We start from the raw sequence: 9725 nt of genomic DNA on the forward strand, positions 1-9725 counted from the left end.
AAAGGAAAGGGGGGCTGCAGCCCCCCTAAATCCGCCCCTGAAAAAGCTGTTTTCTTTCTTCCTGTCAATATACTCACGGTGTGGTTGCTGGATTTCTTGGCCGTACGACCGTATGTCTTGATCCCTGTACTTGTAAAAATGAATGTCACAGAAAGCAGAAAATGACCTATCGATTTATCTAATAAAAAATGAGTCGCTCTAATAGAGTGGTCAGATAGTTATTGATGATTGGAGTATACTAAGCAAAAAGTTTGGAAAATTCAAAAGATAACAGCATTTCTTAGCGTTTAAACAGTCTAGAGATTATTATCCATTATGATAGTGCAATCATGGCAAGCATGACAACTGAGGAACACATAGCTATTGAACATATTTATGAACATTTTAGGATTTTTGGGCACTGCAGCATAGGCAAAATTATGTCATAATTATATATTGCACTAGATAAGCAACAATGGTCAAATGTTTGTTGTGAGAGAGGTCTGTGCTTTTAACAGAGTAACCAGACTCTCTAATTCAAACTCAATGTGGATGTTGCTTAAGTGTTCTGGAAATCTCATGCTTCCTCTTCATGACAAACTGAGGTAGTGACCTGATCAATACTGATGATGGATGCATGTAGACTGGAGACTCACACAACATACACTGTATACAAATTAAAAATATTGCATTAATATTCTGTTCATGTTTCACATACTTGATAAGCAGTCTTAAATTTTCTTTGGTCTGCTGGACTCATATTTCTTGTGTGTATCTTTCTATATTAATTATAACAATTGCTTTATGTATATGCAATTCAAAATGCAAAAGTGTAACAGTAATTACAACACCAAGTACTAAGAGAATAAGAAATGCGGTCAAAAACTATATTATAAATAATGAACAAATTAATTAGTATATGCAAAGCTACAAAGTCTATACACACATGTACTGAGATTGCCATAGTATGAAGGCACCAAGATGGTGGAGGGTCATTTAGCGGCTTTGAAAATGTGCACATGTTGGGAACACACACAGCAAGCCACTCGGGGATAACAGCAGTTATATCTAATGAAATACAAATCTCATTAATGAAGGAACCTGAAAACGATTTCATCACAATAACATCTCAAAACTTATGCAATGCCATGTGTCACGTGACTGTCGGTTCAATAGCGCACGCGTTATTGCTCCGACTTTCGGTTCAGTAACCACTGCCTTAAGTCTAAGTCCTTGAAATTAGGTTAGGTAATCCTAAGGCTGCAGCACATGTTGCTGTCAGACCTTCAGTGCTGGTCACTGTAAAGTGTTAATAATTAGCAGTGCATAGCAACGTAATTGAAGAATTACGAAAATTTCATGAATTACGAAATCCGACAATTACAATAAAGTACTTTTGCATTAGGCCACTCCAAATAAATTTTCTGTTTCCCGTCCACCGCCCGCATCTAGTTATACTGTCAGCTCTAAATATTCCATTATTCCGTATTCTTTCATTATTTTCCGGTTATTGTTGCATACTGACAGGCTCACTTGAAACCATGTCAGCTCACGTTTCAGCAGTGCTATCAAGTCGGCACAAACTTCATGTTTGTGCTATTTTACTGCTTAAAAAGGAAGGAATAAGCTTAGGCATGCTTTTATGCAGCTTTTTATGGTTGTGCTAGACAAATAATGGCTTGAAAAGCTGCTAATCTTATAATGAATAATGGAAATAGACCGCCCGCCCACATGCAAATATGCTTGAGTCCAGGACGGGAAACAGAGAATTTATTTGGAGTGGCCTTATTGTACAGCATAATAAAATAGTAATACATATGTATATGTTAAAGCATAGCTGCGAGTGCTATATGAAAAATAAAGTACGAGGCGTGCGACCGAGTACTTTATTTTTCATATAGCACGAGCAAGGCTATGCTTTAAATGATTTATGGAACTTTCTAGTCGTGTAGCTTCACCCGAGGGGTCCTTTATATTACTTCCAGAAATGTCGTCGATGACTATAGAAATTTGGCAATTTTTATTAGAAATATAGAAATTTTTGTTGGGAATTCAGAAATATTAACTGAAATTTTAAATACATAAATCCATACGATTAAATTTTTTATAATGCTTGGCATTGAATTTTGATTATTTCATTAGTGTAAGTTATATTGCATGGATTTATATGTGTATATACACGAGGCCAGATGCAAGGAAGAGGGGTCACTATCAATAGAAGACGTATAGCGCCATCTAGATTATATGTACTAACATTTGTCCGTAATCTGCTTCGTAAATTTGTTGTATACTTTCGAGCTGATTCGATTCCCACGGTGCAAAGGCCACAGTGCAAGTCGTTTTGGTATGTCCGTGGATTACTGGTGAGTGTTTTATTCAAATTCCTACCTCACCGACGGCTTACCAGACCGCTAGTGAACCGTTCGGCTCGGCTTGAACCCATACTGAAACACGGAATATACAACTCAAGCTACAACTTTTAATTTAATTTGTTTAATGCACATACCTCATAATTGAGTGTTGTGTGCATGTGAAAAGATGTGAACTTAAAATAACTGTTCTCTATAAAGATGAAGTGCGTGACAAAATGTGATTAAGTCAGGTGCAGTAGTTAAGTTAGTAGGTAGTGAGTTCCAAAGTCGAATTGAATGTGGGAGAAATGAATGATAATATGAGTTAACTCTAGCAGGTAAACTGATGAATCTTTTAAGATAGCCACGGGTAGATGACAATACTGGTTGGAGATCTTGTGAGAAGTCAATACAAATAAGGTTGTTGATAACTTTGTAAAACATGGTGATGATGGCATTAGTTCTTCTTACTTCAAGTGATTGCCAGTTTAATTGAGACAACATAGAGGTCACACTGGAGTATGCCGAGAATTTGTTGAAGACAAAACGAGCAGCCTTACGTTGGACCATTTCTAGTCTTGCAATATCAGTTCTGACATAGGGGACCATACAGTAGAGGCATACTCCAAAATTGGTCGTACGTAAGTGAGGTAAGCAAGTGATTTAATAGTAGGAGAGCATTGCCTGAGATTTCTTTGCAAAAATGCACGTGTAGAGTTTGCTTTATTACAAATGGCAACAACGTGATCATGCCAAGACAAGTTGTGAGTAAAGGTGACTCCTAAGTATTTGGCAGAATTGACCTTAGAGAGGAAATGACTGTTGATATTGTACGTTGAATTTATAGGGTTTTTCTTATTTGTTATAGTGAGGTGTTCACACTTCATCAAATTGAGTTTCATTAGCCACGTGTGGACCCACTGAGCAATGATGTCCAAGTCTTTCTGTAGTCTAATAATATCTTCTGCACTATGAATCTCTCTATACAAAATTACATCATCGGCGTAGGGCATGATCAACAGAAAAGTTGGTACCACACGCACAGTGGGAAAGTGTACGAGAGGGCATCCAGCCATACCTCAAAGCAAGGGCATCTTGAAAGGCAGTCTTGTGTAGGGAGAAACCATGTTCCTGCACAGGTAGGGCAGTAAGCCAGCTAGAAGCACCCTTTTCCTGTGCTAAAGTAACAGCCCTCTGAAGAGTGGGAGTAAGCTTAGAGAACAGTTCCTTAGAAAGAGTGAACAAATTGATAGTCTTGGATTGCTTAATTTCAAGCTTACGGAGTACAGACTACAACGAGTCGGCAGTATAGCCAAAATTCTGTGATAAAATGAGTGATCGTAAGAGTGCTGTGACATACATTGAAGCAGAAAACTCAATAGATGATAAAGAATCAGGTGCAACAATGCCTAGACCACCAAATCTAGTTGGAAGGGCAAAGAGTGAACGTTGAAGAGCACCAGGAGGGTCAAGGGCAGTCGAGGCTGGAATAAACTTTGTCAATAAGGCTTTCTCGAGTAGAAGATGTATCAGGGACTGTACATGTTACATACAACCAACGGCTAAATAGTCCCACCTGTGCAAAAAGTGGGATATAATATGGTATTTCCAGTGGCTTATTGAATACAAATAAGCCTTAATATGAATCCTGTATTATACTCATTTTATACTTTAGTATAATCCATACTATACTATTGCATATATAGTTTCAGTTTATTTACCATATTACTCTCAAATAGCTTATATCTAATATAATGCCCACACTATACCATTGCATATATGGTTTCAGTATATTTAACACATTAACTGAAGTCTTACATGAGATTGTTAGTATAATACAGGTTATATTCAATAAGCCACTGGAAATACCATCTTTTATCCCTCTTTTTTCACAGTGTCCATGAGTAAAACATGTATAAGCAGCATGAGGTTGGGAGATAGCGATGGAGGAGAGTGTATTAACTTCAGAAACCCACTGGCTAATCTTATCAAAAGTAAATCTTTCCACATACTCAGAGGTGCCAACTGGGGCACCAAGGTGAGGCCTGCCATCAGATGTAACATTTACAGCTGTGTCGTTTTTGGGTGATATTATTTTGTGGGCCACGCCTACTCCTCTGTGGTCCCTACTATACAGTTACTATTGTACTGTATGATAATAGTTGTACTATGAGTGCCCGTGGTATGTTATACTTTAGCATGCAAACTCACCTAGTTGGCAAAATCTTTGATTGCTATACTCTGCCCTTATATAGGGAACTAAGTAAGCTGTGATTGTGGGATTAAATTTTGCCAAACAAACTGTGATTGTGGGATTCAATTTTAATACATCAAACAGTAGTTTGTTTGCTTTTATAGCAATTTTAAGTGACTAGTGTTAATTATGTTACTTTAATTACTACATTTACAATAGTAAAAAACAAACTACTATTAATGTATTAAAATTGAATCCCACAATCACAGATTTTTGACAAAATTCAACCGCACAATCATAGCTTGCTTGATTCCCTATATACGAGAAGAGGATAACAGCATAACATCAAAGAAACCTGATGATTTCTGGATATAGTGTGCACTCCTATTAGGTGTGCAATGTCTCAAGTTAATGAGATATATGCACTAATAGCAGTGCATATTATCTTGTTAACTTTTGATTCAGTGTAATATGTGATATATATGCACTGCCTTTCCTTTGATTCTGAGGTTTGAAAGTGGTACATATCATATATATATATATATAAAGAACTTTGCGTGGGAGTATCAAAGCAAAAAAAGTGTTCTATATTCGCCATAAAAGCACAAATGTTCTATATTGGGCAGTTATAGAACACTTTAATAGACCACAGTTCTATATCAGGTAGTTATAGAACTGCCAGGTCCATTTTGTGGGCTGATAGCCTACTTTGAGTGAGTAATCACTCATTCTGGTGAGTACACAACCAATCAACCAAGCCAGTGTAGGCTGATAGCCTGACTGTGCTGGCTGACCAGTCAACCCAACCAGTAAGAGGAAAACTACTGGATTTATTTACAGACACACTTGAAGATTTCGATGATGGTTTCTTGTGGCCAGCAGCAGTGAACGTTCTTAGTACGTTTTGCTCACATAAATGGACGAGTCCTAGGAATATCACGGAAATATGCTTATTAATATACCACAATCAAAAACTTTACGTGTTCTTCAAGCTGTAGTTGCATAGAACAACGAGTGGCTGCCCGAATTTATTATTAGAGTCGTGCTGTGCAAAAACTAACAGTTAACTGTCTAATTTAGCTCAAACGTAATGCATGGCCCCATGGAGTTAAGCAAGGTAGGCAATACTTGAATTATTTCAAGATAGATGCAGTAGATGCCTAGAGTGAATAGCACGACTCTAATAAATTCGCGAAGCCACTCGTTCTATGCAACTACAGTGGAGAGAACATGTAGCTTTGTGCAGTAAAAGACATTAGAAAGTGTTTTAACTTTGTTAGATTGTTCTACAGCGGATACTTTGTGTTGCTCAACCATCGCGATTGCATTCTTGGCAGAATTGCTGCAAGGTGAGTAGTGTATAAGTGCTATAGAGGATATATATAGCTGTAAATACTTAGAAAATGGCTAATCTTGTATTCCTGGAGAATTGACCTTTTGTCCGGTCCGGTCCGGTCCGGGTTTTAACCATTCCCCAACCCTGCCTGCATCTCTTTTTACCCCACCGCATCTAATTTCATTGTTACTGTTATCAATCACGTGCATTTGATGCTAAGAAGGCTGGCTATCAATTTACAGCACAGCAAATGTTATTTGCACTTCAGATACGGTGGTAAAACGTTAGTACTAGTTCTTTAAAGGCTTTAGCTAACCTTTATAGTAACAAACAGTTTGATTTGGAATATTTTATTTGATAATGAATAATGAAAAATGACCTCACGCCTGCATGGAAATCCAAATTTTTGTGGATGTGAAACAAGTAATCAAGTTGGACTGGCCTAATTGTAATATCATTTGAATATGCAATCGCTTGACTTAGCAGTGTGGAAGCATATTGTTTTGGTGGACGTTTTGGTTGCTTACAAACTAACCTCTTGATTGCTTGGTTAAATTTTAATACTGTTTGCGGGTGATTTTATAGAAGTTATTGGTGTAGTGACTGTACCTGAACAAGCAGTTGTATTTTTGATTGAGTGTTGTCTTATTACTACTAAGTGTTCAGAAAGAAATACAAAGGCATGCTATGTGTTTGTTATTCTATTGCCATAAAAACTAACTTCAACTTCTTACAGACTGATACCTACTGTAGGGCAAGAAATTTTCGTGAGATTAAAGTTTCTTGGATTGCTAAAATGTAGTAAAACCAGTAATTTTCATGGTTTAGACATCGATCGCCATACAACTTGTATAGGAACTACTTAATATTTAATTTTCGTGGATAAGATGCCCACAAAATCCACAAAAATTTGTATCCCACGAAAATTTCTTGCCCTATAGTATCTCAATTATATCAGGGGTTAATGTAGGGGGCCCAACCCCAGCCCCCTCCCCCCTGGGTTAGCTATTGCCCCCCCCCCCCCCCCCCCCCTAAGTTTATACCTAAAGCCTTGAGAAATGGAAAGGTTTAGTTGATCCCAAATTTGTATAGTCGAATGGTCAATATTCAATGGCATCACAGTAAATTTCACCAAAATTGAGTATATTTTACATCCCTAATTTTCAAACTTTTCCTGGGGAGCATGCCCCCCAGATCCCCCTAGAAATCTGAAGTGGCTTAAATTGCCCTTCCCAGCTTAAAAATCTGGGTTTGAGTCCTGCATATGTAAAATAGGAAGTAACGTTTCCCAGTGTTTGTCACTTAGCCCTACAGAGATGGCAGATGATTTTGTGTTATGTTATAGGTATTACATTATGATTACTTCATGTATGTAATGATGTGTTCATCACTTTGTGTGATGATCTGTGATCACACGTGTATTGAGTGTGGTGTTCTTAATTTGTAGGTGGATTCACTTCAAGAACTTCAAGATCACAAAGTGTTTTCACAAAACCAACATCTAAATAAGAGCGAGTCCATATAGCTGTATTCTCACAGTGATCACGTGCAGCTAAGATGACTTCAATGATTTTGAGACAGAAACAAAGATGGTATTTATTCAGTAGTTTGGCTTTACTAGACTGCGAGTTAAGATGGCAACAATTGGTCTATTATATGAATTTCTGTTTTCATCAAAACAATTCTAGTGTGGGTGGGCAGGTCACTACCCAGTGGCGGATCCAGATGGGTTTCTGGGGTTTCGACAGAAATCTCCTTTTAAATTTAGCTTATAGTGGCATTCTCATTACATAAACATTGTTGTATTGACAATTTGTCATAGCAAACAACTATATACCAGTAGCATGCATGCAGTTGCACTTAACTAACACCATTTTAGCTATTAAACCATCAGCAACGCTTCACTTTTCATCTCCCACTGCATTAAAAACGATCGAGATACTCTAATAGAGCAGTCAGGTAACTACTCTAATAGAGCAATCAAAGCTACAGCTTGTAGTCACCATATTAGTTAGCTATAGTATATAGTAACTATTTACATTTTAAAGTATTGATTTTATGAAAATAGCCTAAAATCCAATCTCTGAGCTTCTAAAATCTCACGATTTTCTGGAGAATTGTCATCAGATTCCTTATTTAGCTAATCCAATTTTCAGAAACCCCCCGTTTAAAAATCCTAGATCCGCCACTGCTACCACTATCCATTATCACACTACATGTCACAACAGCTAGGCTATGCCTGATTTTGAAAAGGATTCTGGTGCATTTCCAATGTGTAGTCTCAACTGATGGCATTTCCATCGTCTGTTTGATACCTAGTTAGTTCAACTTCTTGCTTGTAAAATTCTGCAAGCATTACAACTATAGAGGGCTCACTGCAGAAATGTAAGAATTTTTTGACACTCTGTAGTGCATTGTGTACCTTTGTACAAACATGGCCATTTGAAAAACTGACCTGTGCATGTTCATTTTTTTTAAATTCAGACAAAACAATGGGTAATTCTGCAATAACAGGTAATTTGTGGTAAAGCGAACATTACCCACTAGTACAGCAAGTCATGTAGTGTGCAGGAATCATGTATGCATGTCTACAGAGGCACAGATGTAATTACACAAATTGTTGACCTTTAAAACGGGTGACTATAGGGGTTACTTTACAGGCTATCATAACAGCAAGGGTGAATAATAATAGATAAATAATTCTACGTATATGACTCAATCATGATGAAACTCCTCTGGATTGTAGGCACCCTGTTTTTAGAGGACATCTGTCTAGGTCCTATATATATCAACAGCTGTAGTACAGTGAAACCTCACTTAGCAACCACCTTGTTACAGTGGGCCACAATCATGCAACCCAGATCTATTTCCTATAACATCTCATTGATTTATTTTTTGTTAATGTGGCCACCTTGTTAGTAGTAAGCCAGCGGCTACTTTCTTTAGGACCAAACTGATGACACTAATGTAAAATTCAAAATGGCCAGTGCTTGCGCTGGAATTAAGCCCAACATTAAACAGAAAGCCAAAATGACTAAAATTTTACTTTCGCACATACTACGCTTGATCAATAAAGGAAGCTTTCTTATATCTGCTTGTCATGATACATAGTTGATCATGAGTGACTGTTCTTCTATTACAGTTCTCAAACTTTTATGCAAAACCTGCTTACTCAAGGTCCAATCTAGCTATCAAAGCTGCACTTATTATTTGGGAATTGTACGTAACGCTTAATTCAGCATATATATTCCACTTGTAGTCATCTCTGACTTATGCCTAAACTGTGTGTTTCATCTCTACCCAGTAGTAGTGTAATAACCATTATGATAGTGTAAATCACAGTGCTAAAGGCCACCTCATCAATACGGTCACTTATTTAGTACATCTTATACAAACGACCAAACAAATTCCTGATCTTAAAGGGATTCACTATAGACAAATATTTTTGCCTCTGTGCTGTTTCCTGTACAGGAGCAGTATTATTATGAATCAAGCACGCTTGGAACTTTTAATGACTTAGTGCATGAATAGTATATGTATGCCTTAACAACTTGAACCTCTATGTAATGGACAATTTGAGACCAACTTTACTGATAGCTACAAGGAGGCTGTCTTTTAAATTGCATTCTATAGGAACAACAGAAATGTTCCATTGTAAGGTTAAATTTGTAGTGGAGAGTGCAGGTTTACAGTACTTATGTTATATTCCATTTAGCACTTCTTCAGATGCATAATATAATGCAAATGATGGTTGTAAATGGTTCAGTACTGCTAATCCAGTTGATCCACCAACCAAAATAGAAATTTGAGGTGGGCATCAAGAGCTATAATTATAGTCTTTTTGGCACAATGTCCACACTTCCAA

General features: G+C 37.2%; 1 long non-coding RNA gene across 1 annotated transcript; it reads left to right on the plus strand.

The window, feature by feature from the left end:
• The first annotated feature begins 4271 nt into the window (after nucleotides 1–4271).
• On the plus strand, nucleotides 4272–7633 carry LOC136242815 (uncharacterized). Its single transcript, XR_010694647.1, has 3 exons — nucleotides 4272–4368; nucleotides 5805–5873; nucleotides 7308–7633. It is a non-coding gene; the product is annotated as an uncharacterized lncRNA (long non-coding RNA).
• Nucleotides 7634–9725: the final 2092 nt, after the last annotated feature.

The sequence above is a fragment of the Dysidea avara genome, chromosome 2, assembly GCF_963678975.1.
Source record: "Dysidea avara chromosome 2, odDysAvar1.4, whole genome shotgun sequence".
NCBI lineage: Eukaryota > Metazoa > Porifera > Demospongiae > Dictyoceratida > Dysideidae > Dysidea > Dysidea avara.